Source organism: Mustela nigripes, chromosome 17 (genome assembly GCF_022355385.1).
Source record: "Mustela nigripes isolate SB6536 chromosome 17, MUSNIG.SB6536, whole genome shotgun sequence".
NCBI lineage: Eukaryota > Metazoa > Chordata > Mammalia > Carnivora > Mustelidae > Mustela > Mustela nigripes.
The window spans coordinates 51,418,090-51,434,150 of NC_081573.1; positions in this window are offsets into that span (position 1 = coordinate 51,418,090).

The window sequence follows — 16,061 nt, forward strand, 5'->3', positions numbered from 1 at the left end:
CCCCACAGAGAACGCCATGGCTGAAGCATCCCGGTACCCACGTTTCTTGTTTGTGGCGTGCTGACCTATGCAGGGGCTGCACGGGGCTCCTCCCCTCGCTGTCTTCCGTTAAGGGTGACACAGTTCCTGAGAGCCCAAAGCGCCACGGCGGCCCTTGCAGGCAGAGGTGGCCACAGGCAGAGAGGAGACCAGGCCAGGGGCTGGTAGTCCTCGCTCTGTATGGAGTCTGGGAGACCTGGAGGCATTCAACCCCAGGCTTTGGGCCTCAGTTCCCCCTGCGCAAACAAAGGGCTTGGAAGACACCATCTCTCCAGTCCTCTCTTTCACAGGCAAGCCACTGAGAAGAGATTGTCCTAGCCCCATCCTTGTGTTGGGCAGGACCGACTCCCTTCCGCTAACAGCCGCCTCCAGCTCAGCTGTTTCTTAAGAAGTAGATGCACTGCGGACTGCACGGAGGAGAACTTCCCCCACTGGCCCCGTTCGGGGGGGCCTGCTACGCAGGCTCCTTTCCTGCTGAACTTTCCAACAGGCTGAGGGACCCAGGGTGGCTTGGGAGGCCACTGCCCCCTTATTGGGAAGCACAGAATCAAGGCTTGTGAATGTGACTCACATCACGGACCTGGGTCCCTACTGCTCCATTTACAAAGGGGGCACATAGAGCTCAAAAGGCCCATAACCTCCAGAGGTAACTGTGAAAATGTCCAAGTGTCCTAGTGTATGCAAATACCTTTAAGTCTCCGAATACAAATAAAGCTATTCAGTGCGGTGGAGCAAGTGCCTTGGCCAAGTGACCTTGGCCGTCTCAGTAACACTTTTGGGATGGGATTCCTTTAACTGCAAAATAAAGAGGTTGAGTTAATACTTCAATGTGTCCCCTCCAGCCTTTATAACTGCATATATGTAGACAGCCACAGGCTCTGGGTAATTAAAAACACAATATCCATGAGCCCTCAGTTGCTTGTTTTCTCTCTCATACTCAGGTCTGTTGCTGTCGATAAAGGCTGGTGGCCATTACTGATGAAGGACTACCAGTATACCTCTCTATGGCTAAAATTGTTCTGGGATAGGACACGGAGCAAGGGGTGAGCTCTCTGTGGGTGATGACTTGGGACATCTATCGAGCTTTCTTGCTTCTTCTAGCCAATGGGACTAAAGGTTTCTTTCAAATACATTATACATGGGGAGCTAAGGCGCTAGATGGGAGATCCAGAAAAATCTCAGGTGTCCAGCATCACAGGCGGCCCGTGCTAAGGAAAGGACCGCTATCTTGGCCATAAAATGGAGGCGCTACACACCTTTCCTTTGCCTCCTCCACAGACTCAAAAACAGTAAAGTGGGGGTCCCTACAGAAGGGGGAACCCCACAGGGGCCTCCCAACCCTCCACAGAAGGCTGCTCAGAGAAACAAAGGTGGCCTGTTCTCCCAGGGACCCAGCATGTGAGCCAAGCCGGGAGGGCAGCTGCGGGGGCCCAGCAGAGGCCCAGCCCGGGCGGCTCTGATGGAAACATTCAGCTTGATGTGGCCTCTCTGGGTTCCTCTGAACACATTCAGCGACAGGCACCGAGCAACGCTGTCTGTTTGAAGGTATTTCTCTACAGCAAACACCAGGGGAGGAAGAGAAAAACCCAAACCACTTCAAGTGGATTTCAATTTTGAAAGACGCCACATGAAAAGTGCAGAAACCGAAGCCCCCTTTAGTCCAGGCCCAAGAGGAACAGATCCGACGCGGGGGGTGCTGCCTGGCTCCTTGGCGGCCCTCTCCCTGGGGGCCCCATGCGGGCCTCTCCTCTGCCCAGTGCCTCCACGGAGGGGCTGTATGGGCTTTCATCTCTGCACATGGATTCGGAGATGCTGAGAACTAGACCACAACAGTTCCCCGTGTGGATGCACCAAGTAGGACAGCTTTCACTGGGACCTGAGTCACCCCAGCCAGCCCTGAAGGCCCTGGGGCTTAGGTTGGATCTGGGAAAGGGTGTGGCCTCAAGGGAAGACCTCAAAGCACACCAGGACCCCAGTCCTCTTCTTTACCTGCTACTACAGATCTTTAACACTCCAACTGGGCCACTCTCTGGCCAGCCACCACCCCAGAGGAAGGAGCCCCTTCCTTTCTCCGTTCTGAGTTCTCTAAATCACTTTGGTACTTCGGTCTTGGTGTGCACTTGCCAGCCCTGACAGCTGATGTTTGTTGGTAGACCCTTAGCCAAAGACGGATCCGAGGCCCTAAAACTTAGCTTAAATTATTTTGTCCCAAGCAGGAAAGAATGTCCAATGGAAAAAAGACAGCCTCTTCAATAAATGGTGCTGGGAAAATTGGACAGCCACATGCAGAAAAATGAAATTGGACCATTTCCTTACACCACACACGAAAATAGACTCAAAATGGATGAAGGACCTCAATGTGCAAAAGGAATCCATCAAAATCCTTGAGGAGAACACAGGCAGCAACCTCTTCGACCTCAACCACAGCAACTGCTTTCTAGGAACATCGCCAAAGGCAAGGGAAGCAAGGGCAAAAATGAACTATTGGGATTTCATCAAGATCAAAAGCTTTTGCACAGCAAAGGAAACAGTTAACAAAACCAAAAGACAACTGACAGAATGGGAGAAGATATCTGCAAACGACATATCAGATAAAGGACTAGTGTCCAAAATTGATAAAGAACTTAGCAAACTCAACACCCAAAGAACAAATAATCCAATCAAGAAATGGGCAGAGGATAAGAACAGGCATTTCTGCAAAGAAGACATCCAGATGGCCAACAGACACATGAAAAAGTGCTCCCTATCACTCGGCATCAGGGAAATACAAATCAAAACCATAATGAGGTATCACCTCACACCAGTCAGAATGGCTAAAATCAACAAGTCAGGAAATGACAGATGCTGGCGAGGATGCGGAGAAAGGGGAACCCTCCTACACTGTTGGTGGGAGTGCAAGCTGGTGCAGCCACTCTGGAAAACAGCATGGAGGTTCCTCGAAATGTTGAAAATAGAACTGCCCTATGACCCAGCAATTGCACTACTGGGTATTTACCCTAAAGATACAAACGTAGTGATCCAAAGGGGCACGTGCACCCGAATGTTTATAGCAGCAATGTCCACAATAGCCAAACTATGGAAAGAACCTAGATGTCCATCAACAGATGAATGGATCAAGAAGATGTGGTATATATACACAATGGAATACTATGCAGCCATCAAAAGAAATGAAATCTTGCCATTTGCGACAACATGGATGGAACTAGAGCGTATCATGCTTAGCGAAATAAGTCAAGCAGAGAAAGACAACTATCGTATGATCTCCCTGATATGAGGAAGTGGTGATGCAGCATGGGGGCTTAAGTGGGTAGGAGAAGAATCAATGAAACAAGATGGAATTGGGAGGGAGACAAACCATAAGTGACTCTTAATCTCACAAAACAAACTGAGGGTTTCTGGGGGGAGGGGGGTTGGGAGAAGGGGGTCGGATTATGGACATTGGGGAGGGTGTGTGCTTTGGTGAGTGCTGTGAAGTGTGTAAACCTGGTGATTCACAGACCTGTACCCCTGGGGATAAAAATATATGTTTATAAAAAAAAATTATTTTGTCCCTCTCCTTCACATGCATATTATATAATCCAAAATGTTTCAAGGACAGCAGCATACCAAGGAAGAAATATGTAGAAATCACAACAGCATCCATCCAGACTTACCGATTGTACAATGCTACAAAAATTCACCAGTATTGAAATTCTTTGTTGTTGTAGTTGTTTGTCTTGCCCTGTAATTATTTTTCCCGAGATCCTAAGACATGTTTAATGGGATCCTCAGTAACCTGGCACTGTTCTTCATTCCCCATTCCCAACCCCTTGGGATCCTCTTGGGGTCCTGAGCCTGGCTGGGCACAAGGCACTCCCCTGGGTTCTGCAAAGGTCAGAGCATGTATCCAAGCTCGGATAGTGCTGAGAAAGGAATAACTTATGACTCAGAAAGAGACTGGCTTTTGCCCTTTCCATTATAGCCATACAAACCCACTCTCCATTTCACTGGTGTATTAGATTCTTATTGCTGCTATAACAGATTGACACAAATTTAGTGTCTTAAAGTGACACAGATTTATTATCTTAAAATTCTGGAAGTCAAAAACCCCAAGTTGGTCTCATTGGACTAAAATCAAGGTGTCGGCCTGGCTATGTTCCTCCTGGAGGCTCCGGGGAAGAATCTGTCTCCTCACCTTTTCCAGCCTCTGACGCCCCCTGCATTCCTTAATTCCTTAACTTGTGGCTACTTCCTCTGTCTTCGAAGCCACCAAGATTGCCTCTTGACCACCTCTGCCTCCTCCTTTCGCTATAAACCATGACTGAGATTACACTGGGTCCAGCCAAATAGTAGTCCCTTTATTTAAGATATGTAATTAGCATCCTTAATTCCTCCTTCTATGTAACGTAATAGTCACAGATTCTGAGGATTAGGGCACGGATGTCTCTGGAGCATGGTTACTCTCTCTACCACACGTGGATGTCCATACGATCCAGACGGGTCCGGGCACTTCGTCTGTTATGCATCTGTATTTTGAAACTCTAATCTCTAAGGTGATGGTATTTCAAGGGGGAGTCCTGGGAAGTGATTAGGTCATGAGAGTAGAGCCTTCATAAGTGGGATTAGTACCCTTATAAAAGGGACCCCTGATTGTTCTCTTGCCCCTCATACCATGTAAGAACACAATGAGAAGATGGCCATCGATGAACCAGAAAGCATGCCTTTCCAGACACTAAATCTATCAGCCCCTTGATCTTGGACTTCCCAGCCTCCAGAACTGTGAAAAATAAATGTTTGTTGTTTAAGCCAACCTAGCCTAAGATGTTTATGTTATAGGAGCCTGAGTGGACTAAGACATCATCTCTTCTTCTTTTTATTTTCAGGTATATCCTCCCCCATCATACCCCACTCACCTCTGGCTCTCTTTCTTTGAGGAGGAACAGTGAAGCTGTGGCACAGCTGTGGCTCACAAAGATTCAGGAGAAACATGTGTCAGGGCCACAAGTTACTAATGCAGACATCTGGTTTACCAGTGGAGATTGAGATATACCAAATCTAGAAGAGGCCCTGGACTCTGCCTTTTAACCAGCCTGCCATGGGATTCAAATGCAAATGGTCTAAGAGCTAAACCCGGGAAACCCTGGACTCTGGGGAGCCAGTGACAGCACCTGGATTTGGGAATCATCAGTCTACTTCCAAGAAAGAAGCCCACTTGCCCAGGGCAGGACAGTGGCCCCGGCATGGCTAGCAGTCACGGTGAGCTACAGTCCAGCCTCACATGGGTCCGTTCTGGAGCCCAGAGAGAACTCAGGGCTTTGAGCTGCGGAATGACTTATATGCCATTGGCTCTCCAACTCTGCCAGATCAGGGTGACCAGAATGATATACCCTACTCAGGCCTAGCATAAAGGACCGAGGCCATGGGTCATCTTTGTATGGGGGAAACTTTGTGGTTTTTGTTTTTGTTTTTGTTTTTTTTAAAAAGATTTTATTTATTTATTTGAGAGAGAGAGAGATCACAAGTAGGCAGAGAGGAAGGCAGAGAGAGAGAGAGAGAGAGAGGAGGAAGCAGGCTCCCTGCTGAGCAGAGAGCCTGACACAGGACTCGATCCCAGGACCCTAAGATCATGACCTGAGCCAAAGGCAGAGGCTTAACCCACTGAACTACCCAGGCGCCTGGAAACTTTCTTTTGAGTGGAAATATGTTGAACAGCCCAACTTGGTATACAGGAAAGGATAAAGACTTTGGGCTCCAGCCAGGCTTAAATTCATGAGTAGCTGTGTGACTCTGGGTGCACTGCTGATACCTGATGACCTGCCAAATAATGCCTATTATTACAGGCGGTAATAATAAATAAGATGTATGTCAAGTTTCTGACACAGAGTTGGCTAAGTGAAGGCCCTCCTCTCTAAAGAGAAAAAAAAAATAAAAGTAATAATTATATCTGTTGAGAACTTACATGACTGCCACTCTGTGAGAGTCTTTTTGTGCATTACTCATTGGCTCCTCACAACTCTAACAGGAGAGGGGGTATAACAGTACCAACTTCATAGGGAGGAGTCAGCTGAGGTGTGGGCACGGGAAGTGCTTTACAAGGCGCACAGACCGATGGAGGAGAGGTGAGATGCCGGCTTGGGGAATGAGTCTAGAGGGTGCCTTCATGAACAGACTGTCTCAAACAATTTAGGTTTTAAATATCCAGCCCCATTGTCAGTCGTGGCTTCTGTTTCTGCTTTTTTATTTGGAAACTATGGTCACCGAATAGACAAAATTTACAGCATCACAATTTTTTATTTCCATTTTTGGTGAGAGGGGAGAGTAAGGGGGGTCATGGTAAAGCCTCCTCGATCCAAAAATTGAAACAAAGGTCACTGGCTACCTTGTATTCATTGAAAATAACATATGAAATGGGCCCCAGACTCCATTTTGGAACATTCTGCCAGCAAATTTTATCCAAACAGTGTACATTAAGGGACTTTTTATATAGCAGGTCCTCGACCCTTTAGACTGATCCAAATAAATGTTTGAAGTGGGCCTCCTTGGGATTTGGGGGCCCCACCACAGATTTGTCATCCAAGAAAGGAAGGTTATGAAAGGACCTAATGTTTATCCAGTGTTCTGCGGCTACCATTTTTCCGTCTTTCTGTCTCTTAAACATTTCCCTGGGGAGAAGTCTACATTACACAAGTCGGAGGGAGCTTGGGAAAGCATCAAACAGCACAAATGTGTGTATATCATGAAAAAAATATTTTTAAAATTTGGATGGAAATCAAACCAGTCTGCATTGGGTGAGTCCAAGTAGAGGATATGACTGAGACTTAGCAGCCCCATCAACACCCATCAGCACCAGTCAGAGCTCCGTGCTCTGTGATCCGAGTCTGGTGCCCTGCCTTGTACTCTACAAGGTGATGATGGCGGATGGTGATGATCGTGGATGGTGGTTGTGGCAGATGGTGATGATGGGTGATGGTGATGATGTCAGTTATGACGGTGATAACGGTGACAGTGGTGACAAAGATAAAAGGATAAAGCTTCCATATTTGTTTCCTAGGGTCACTCTGACAAACTACCACAGATTTCGAGACTTATAGCAATAGGAATTTATCTTTTTTTCACAGTTCTGGAGGCCCAAAGTCCAAAATCAAAGTGTGGACAGTGCTACATTCCCTCTATAGATTCCGGGGGAGAATCCTTCATTTTCTTTTTTGGCTTCTGGTGGTTCCTGGAAATCTTTGGCTTTCCTTGACTTGTGGCTCCATCATTCTAATTTCTGCCTCTGTTCACATGGCCTTCTCCCCTCTGTGTAGCTACACCTTTCCCCTTATAAGGACACCAGTCATTGCATTTTGGGCTCACCCTAATCCAGTATGACCTCATTTTAACGTAATAAATTCCATTTGCAAAGACTTGATTTCCAAAAAGACTGCATTCACAGTACCAGGGTCTATGAGGTCAACATATCTTTTCAGGGAGGTGACACAAGTCCATCTACAGTAGTTTCTCAGAATACTTAGTGTTTATGGAATATTGCCACTCCACACAGCATTTTACAATTACTAGATAGACCCATTCAACCGTGCTCCATGTCTAAGTTATAAATGGTTGAAGGTCAACGATTTTATATGATCAAACTTATTACCTTACTTAGCCCTCTGGGATTAGTATATACTCTTACTATGCTCTTCCTATTATATCTGCTCACAGATGAGGAAACAGAGGCACCTGTATTTGTCAGGGAGATGGAATAGGGGGTGGCTTTAAGAACTGTAGTAAAGCTGATAAAATCTATCCCCTTCCTCACTGTGTGACCTGGAAGAAGTTACCTAACTCCTCTAAGCCTCAACTCTTCCATCAGAGAAGATAACTTTTTTAAATAAGGTTTTGTGTGTATAAATACAATAGTCACTCCAGTCATTAATTTGGAGGCATCTTACAGGGTGTCTGTAGGTGCTATATGTGGTCCTGGGAACAGTATGCTTAAGAATCATCTGGTGGTAGGGCTATGGGGGGCGGGAGAAGCAATTGTTAAGAATGTAGGTTTCCAGGCTCTATCTGGAGCTACCGAATTGGAATCTCGGGGAGTAGAGCCTGGAAATCTGCATTTTAATTGGTGCTCTAGCAATTCTTCTGCTTGCAAATAAGGCAACTGCTGCACTAAGTGAATACAAGTTTTTTGTTTCTTTGAACAGAACGTGGCAGTCAGATTAGGACTCGACTGAACTGTCCAGGTCCCTGTACATTGCCAGTTCTGAGACAGCAGGGAGAAATTCAGGGACCCGGTGACAGCCCTCTTGCCAGAGATGGGCAGGCTCAATGGGGACCTTTCAGGAGGAAAGGAGTCTGCAGCTCTGACTCCTGAGAAGCTGCAAGCTGGTGACATCTCCATTAATTACTTAAACGAAAATAAATACCAGGCTTAAAAATTGCATGTTTCAAAACCAATGCCGTGTGCCTCCACGAAGCTGATTTTTTTTTGTGCCTTGTGGGTATAGAGAAGACAAGAAACCAATCAAATCTCTATCCAAAATATTTTCCCCTCCTACAAATCCTCCAGCCTGCTTTCCATCAAATCATCCCCTTACCTAAGCACCATGGTTCTCTCATGAACGAAGAGGCCCTTGACTTTAAAACTGAGCTTGTGGGAGTGAGATGCCTGCTTGAGGTGCCCTTTTCCTGTGTCTGAAAGCACAAATGCTGTTTACAGGCTTGCCGAGTGGCAGGTTCGGGGTTTCGTGGGTGCAAGGGACCAGCAGTTTCAGAAAGCCAGCCGTACTCTGCTCTCGGTATGTGCGATTTACGTGGTCAGGAAGCCTGGGGAGCTGCCCAAACAAGGACACACCCTGCCCCAGAGGGCCAGCACTCGGCTCCCCGCCTTCCTGCCCGCCTGCCCCCCTGCACGCCTGCCCCTTGGGATCCTCCTGCTGGCCTAGCCCGGGATCTGGGGATGAAGACATGACCTGCTGAAGCATCTGTGAAATGTACCCAGATTGTGTGCCTGGGGACTGGAAGACAGAAATGGATGGCACAAAACCTGTGCGCTGAAGCAGGAAGGACAAGGGACTGGGACTCCTGCACCACCTCCCAAAGAGATGTATGCGTCCTGTTTTTTGAGGAATACGATGAACATCCTGATCCTATTTGCTCATTCAGTTCTCACCTCCAACTTCCCGAGAGGGAGCCCTGTCATTAACACTGCAGGACGTGAGCGAGCGGCTTAGGAGGGGTCACATGACTTCTCCCTGGTCACACCCATAGAAAACGGGAGAATCCCAATTCACCTTCCCTGGTCACCTGACTCCACAAACACATACATGGGATGCTAGTCACCCATCCATGTTTTCTGGCTGTGTCACTGCGGCTACCCTGGGTCTTCCTGTCCTCTTCTGGAAAGTGGGATGAAGAGCGCACCAAACTGGGGTGAGGAGTAAATGGGTCTGTAGTTTACAGCATTCTCCTCTGGTGAGGGGTGTATAACGGTTAGTGGCTCCCACTTCCAATCTGCTCTGGGCTCTTCCCGGGAACATGCTAACTGAGGATCTGTTTTCTGGCACAGCTGAGGTGAATGGGCCCCGAGGCAGGGGAGAAGAGGGGCTCACTCAGCTCGGGACAGAATGGAGGTGCCCTCTGCAGGTGGACCCCTGCGTCACTGGTGAAGGGCCCAGAGAGGAACATTTGGGGACTGACCCCCACTAGTGGACTGTAAGCCCCTGGAGGGTAAGGGCCACACCTGGATCCTGCACCAACAGCACAGAACCCAGTGCCTGGGGGCTCCTTCCACAGCCGGAGCCTCCTTTGAAGACTGAGCTCCATTTGAATGGGGCTCCAGATTCTGCTTTTCCTCCTGCTTCTCCTCCTCCTCTTTCTTACAGAAGCTTGCTGTTTTAGAGAACCAGAGCCTTGGCAAAGCATTGAAGATTTGGGGGCAGGGGACAGAGGGTGGAATCCAGCCTATTCTTCATAAAAAAGCAATCCAAATGACACTGATTCAAATGTTATATATCCAGGGGCTTGCCAGGGAACAGACTGGGGACTAGGTGCGCTCTTCAAAGTGATCTGGAGCAGGCTTTCTGCTGGCTTTGTCATGGGCTCCAGGGCCCCAGGCTTCCTTCGCATGACACTGTGAGGCTGTGGGTCGGCAAGGAAACAGGAAGGCCACCAGCCTGATAAGCTGCCCTGCTAACCAGAAGCCATTTTCAGCTGCCTTCAAGGAGGAAAAAATGACACTTGGGAAAATCCACAAAGGGTTAATCTAGTTGCAGGTGTCACTTAACAGGTTTAGAGCAGAAGGAATTCCACAAATAGGACTTTAGTCATGAACCTGGTTTTGGGTAAATGCTAGAAGAATAAAGGTCCAGGGTGGGCTTGCTCCAACATTTGGGGGGACCTGGCCAAGAGTGCAGCTGGTGTCTAAGTTTCTTAAAGTAACGAATAAAACTAACACACCTTTAAGCAAAAACCTCGATTCTCCTGCCTTGACAGAGATATATGTGATTATAAAACTGGAGGACAAGTTTTCAATTTAAAAGTTTTAGAACCCCTGGAGTTCTGCACCAAAACCTGGAAGCATAGGGAACACCAGCTTGGGGCTGGTCACCCTTCTTTTCCCACTTGAGACTAATTCTCTGCCATAACAGGCCTCAGGACCATACATCATAACGGTTTCCTGGGGCAGTCATAACAAAGGACCACAGACTGGGTGCTTAAAGCAACAGGAATCTATTCCGTTACATTTCTGGAAGCCAGGAAGTTGGAAATCACTGTGTCACCTGGGCCATAATCCCTCTGAAGTTTCCAGGGAAGGGTCCTCCCTGACTTCTTCCAGCTTCTGATGGCGGCCGGCCGTCCTGAGCGTTCCCTGGCTTGCAGCTACATCCCTCTAGCCTCTGCCTCTGTCCGTGCATGGCCTCCTCCCCTGTGCGTCTATGTCTCTCTGCTTATAAGGACACACTAATCATTGAATCTAGGCTCCACCTGAGTCCAGTATGACCTTTTTAAAACTAACAAATGACATCTGCAAAGACTCTATTTCCAGGTAACTTCATGTTCTGAGTTTCCAAGTGGACAACAATTTGGGGAGACACTATGCTGCTGAGTACACATGTCCATACTCCAGCCCGCATATGCAGCTCTATGACTTCTCCAGATAGCCACCCGTCGGCCCATGGGTGCATGCACTGTTCTTGCATGGCCTGCTCTTGGGAGGACTGAACTGGGGAAGAGGATACACAGGACCCAGAGACAGGCCAGGGGAGCTCCCTGCTCCTGGCTACCCAAAATATGGTCTAGAAGGGGTAAGTGGGTCAGCATGCCTCAGTGGCCCCATGAAACTCTCCAGGGTGGGTTAGGGGGAGGCCCTCCATGATGCGGGACCCAGCACAGGGGCTGCCGGTGATGTCCCATGGAGCTTGTGGGAGGATTAGCGTCATCAAATCAAGCAGAAGAGATCTAAGGGTAATAACAGATCCCAGTAATAAGAATTTCCAAATAAATGCTCCCGACACACAGAGACAAATAATGAGCAGGAAGGCCTGATCTTACAGACAGGCTCTGAACTTAGTTGACAGTAATAGCATGAAGGTTCCTGGGGCACCCCAGAACACCTCCACACTTTGCAATGCAGCCAGAAGGAGTAGATGATCACAATAGGCGTAACTAATGAAAATAAACACAATGCAGATGGGAATCAAAAAGAAAAGGGAGTTCTTAATTCTCTGGAATTAAATGGCACTTGAGGGAATACATAAGTTTAATGAGGAAGATAAGGAGCCCAATGAGTCTCAGGGAGGTTTTCAAAGGGCGGGTGCAGTTATGTTGCAGATGTGGGACTCAGATCCCCTTTCCCAGGCTGGTGCACACACCCTCCACTGCACTGAGCACTCAGCCACCCCTTCTGAGATTTGCCCTTGGCCATCAGAAGCCTTCGTCTAAAAATGCCTGGAGGTTAGGCCCTGCCCCCGAGGGCAGCGGAAGCCACTGGCGACTGGTCTGGGGGAACTACTCCAGATCCTCCCCACCATCTATCCCGCCATAGGATCAGGCTGAGACTACACTGCCGCTGAACCCACTCCTCTGTCTGGCAACTTCGCCTGCCATAGCCTGCTTCCCTTACCCCTTCTAGAGAATCACCTTCTCCTGCTCTACTCCTAGGGAGTCAGAGACAGTGTGGGATACTTTCAAAGACTCCGATGCTGATTCTTTACAGGGTATCAATTTACTCTGTAACATCTGATTTCTCTTTTCCTTGATCCATTGTCAAGATAGTCTGACTCCTCCCAGCGCTGGCCATCAAGAGAGCAGTAGGTCTCCCAAGTCAGCCTGGGGGCAAGCAGTGAAGAGAAAGAAGCAGGAGAAAGCGGGAAGAGAGATGTAATGTAAGAGAGATGGAAGAATACAGAGCAGAGGGCCAGAGGGAGAAGAAAAAAAAACTCTATAGATATAGAAATGAATGATTATCCAGAGGTGACCAGAATGGAGAATCAGGAGATGGGAGGTTGGACAGGATACGTGCACACTCAATACAGAGCTGGACACTTACAGGGAAAGGAGGGGGATACGGGGGCCAGCGAGTGAAGGTTACTGGGTAATGTTGCCACTAATCCCCAAGTCAAGAGGGATGATGAGAAACCCAGGGAAGTGGAAGCCTTTGAAGAGTTAGAAAACCTAATCTATGGTTTAATAAAGGAGGTTAGAGGTTATAACAAATAAAAGAGAGCCATGGAGCACTTAATACTCAAGATGGCCCTTGCTTTATGCAGTTGGTTATATTCTTGAAAAAAGTTTTATAAATAAGCTGCTTGTGCTGGGCGCCTGGGTGGCTCAGTGGATTAAGCCGCTGCCTTCGGCTCAGGTCATGATCTCAGGGTCCTGGGATCGCATGGGGCTCTCTGCTCAGCAGGGGGCCTGCTTCCCCCACCCCCTCTCTGCCTGCCTCTCCATCTACTTGTGATCTCTCTTTGTCAAATAAATAATAAATAAAATCTTTGAAAAAAAAAAGGTGCTTGTGTATCAAGTCCTGTCTAAAGCACATTGAGAGAGAGTTCTTGGGAGATATTTGTAAGGGAAATCCATGACAATCTTTACACCTAAGGCACACACTCCCATCTGTTGTTTCAATGACAGAATCCTGCATTTCTGCAGATGCTGGTCGCAGTCTGGCTCTAGGGCTCTTAGATATGGAACAAGCCAATAGGGGCCTCATGGTAAAAAGGATAAAAAAAAAACAGCGGACAGTTACCTCCTGGAATATGGACGTAGAGATACTCCAAGAGCAGAAGATGACAAATGCTGCTCCTGGACTCTAGAAATGGCAGGAGAGGCAAAAACACCACCATATTAGAAGCAGACCATCTGCACCTAACCCTGAAACACTGGTGTTTCTCAGAGGAGAGGAGCCCCCATGGGGTGGTGGGACAATCTCATGAAGAGCCATGGCCCAGGCCTTGGGGACTCAGTCCAGGTCCTTGGGAGAGGGAGTTATGAGACTGACAGGAGCGTGGAGAATTAACTTTCTTCTAGGTTTGAGATTATAACAACAGCAGAACTTTGACAACCTCAGATGTGACATCAGTAGTGCCCTCATCAAAAGCAAAATATTAATGGAAAAATCAAAGTCTTGCAAGTAGGGAGTTCTAGGAATCACGTGTTTGTAATTGACTCCAGAGCCATGGGTTCCCTAAAGGCTGAGGGAACAGGGTTAAATCATTCCCTTTTGCCTTTGATATCAGTGCTCAGGTGCAAGTTCTCGAATTACTCAATACCAGTTTGTCATATAATCTTTTCCATCCCAAATTTAAGTAGATCTCTTTTCTTTACCTTTCTCTTTAGTTCCATAGATAGCATTGACAGATGGTTTTCTTTGGGAGTTTACTATACCCCCTGGGACAATGTTTTATCCGCTGAGGAGAATGAACGTAGGTACAAAACTAAAAGTTGATCTCAGGGAAGAAGCTGGGCTGTCAACTATGCTCATTCATTGATTAAAGATTTCTTCTGCTCATTAGTTTCACTAAGGACACCATTTAAATTCAATCAAATTCATACACCAGCAAAAATGGCAAGTGATGAACTCTAAACCTGAACATGCCAAAGGTACCAGATTCTGAGCTCCTTGAGGGCGGGGCTTAGGGCATGTTTCTGATGCATGCCTGTATTTCTGGTAATTAACATAGTGATAGGCACTGCGAATGAGTAAATGGATTGGTGGATGGATGGATGGTTAGATGGTGGATGGATACGGATGGATGGATGAAAGGTTTTTGTAAGATAACTAGTAATTCTTTAAACTCAGTGATGAGCAAAGGAAACTACCCTTCTAAGAGAAGTGTATCGTATTGCATTCGATGTAAGAAACTTCCTCACAATTCACAATAAGTATATTTCAAAGATGCTACAGATTAGGCAAAAGTTTGCAGTATTTTGTTTTCAAGCTCTTTGGAAGTGGTGAGAATTCTTATTACTATGGAGTAGTGTAAACATACACTTATACATTCTTAAAAGACCCCAACATCTTAATTTATAACCCCAGAGCTTTGCATACATCTCCTTTAGTTCATTAATGTTTTTCCAATCACTAAGGGAAAGGAAAACACAAAGTTATTAGAAATGTTTTAAAACATCCTTTGAGAAAACATTTTGCAAGTCTTCGAAGCTAGATCACAAAAATCTTAGGCAGTTTCTTAAAATTGTCCAAATATGGTAGTGTGCCCTAACGAATTGCTCAGCAATCATTATTGACTCAGGGTTAGATCTGACAAAGGAAATAATATTCTGAAAACGAAAGTGTCTGAGAACCGAGCACAGGCCACACCAAAGCCCCAGACACTCTTTGGGGACTCACACTGCCCTTCCAAACCTTGGACAAACACAGCTGATTTCTCATCATGCTGTTTGACCATACCCTTGAACAGAAGTGCCAGTCTCTTGTACACGGGGGTAGCTAGAGGAGCTCTCCCATTCTGCTAACCTTCGATTTACATGAAACTTTTTTTTTCTTTTTCTTTTGAAAGCATGAAGGTAAGTGGTGGTGTGCTTGGTGGGGGCGGGGAGGGGAGGGGCCTTTAAGGACCAATTTAGCAACCTACCCTCAATTACAAGTTATTTTAAGAAAATTAGCCTCCCGATATTTGCTGCGAGCTATGGCTAGAAGTTGCTGGCATTAAATGGTAGTTTAGAGAGCATCAGTCAGTGATCTTTGACCTTGTGAGCAGAATGTAAACAGGCAATGGCACATGACCCCTACCTTCCTCAAAACCCAGGTCCTGGGGGACTGGGGGCACTCCCTTCATTATGCAGGATGTTGGTACAAAAAGGATTTTATGCTCCCCTCTTTCCTCAATATGCATTTTTGCAGCAAGAAAAAGTAAAATGAGTGTACTACTTTCCAATATGTCAGGATCTAAAGGGAAATGCCAAATTCACTCAGCAAAGTCACCCCTTACAGGGTACCATAGGTTAAAGACAAAATACCAACGTGGCAACCCCACGCTGAGCCAAAATTAAGGCATCAAGAGATTTGCCAGAAACCCTTCAGTCTGGCTCATTACTGTACTCTAAAACAAAAGGGTGCCAAGGAAAAAAAAATCAGGGAGCATTTCTAGTTCTGCAGGTATATGCCAATGCTCTCCCCATAGTTTGCCAATGATCATAATAATCACAAAAATATAATAATCACAATACGTGCATTCTACATTGGGGGTGGTTTTTTTAAAGGAAGGCTGGGAAGTTGTTTTAGACAGTGCAAGGCTGGTGTCAGGGCACAATGTCAAACTTTCCTGTCTAACTTGTTTCTTCAGGCAGGAGCATTTTGCTTCGGGGCGATCTTGGCACTACAAGAGTTCAGCAAGCTTCACGCACACCCCCTTTCTCTTCTTGGCCCATCTCTTGCCTCTCACCTGGACTCATTAAAATACAGAACTCCCCGTCCAGCTAGACTGAAAATCAGCTCTTCCCGACCAACAGCCCAAGCCTGGATCTACACCGAGGCACACGGCTCTCTTTACAGATCGCACGTTTACATGGTAAAAATAGAAACACACACACAGCGT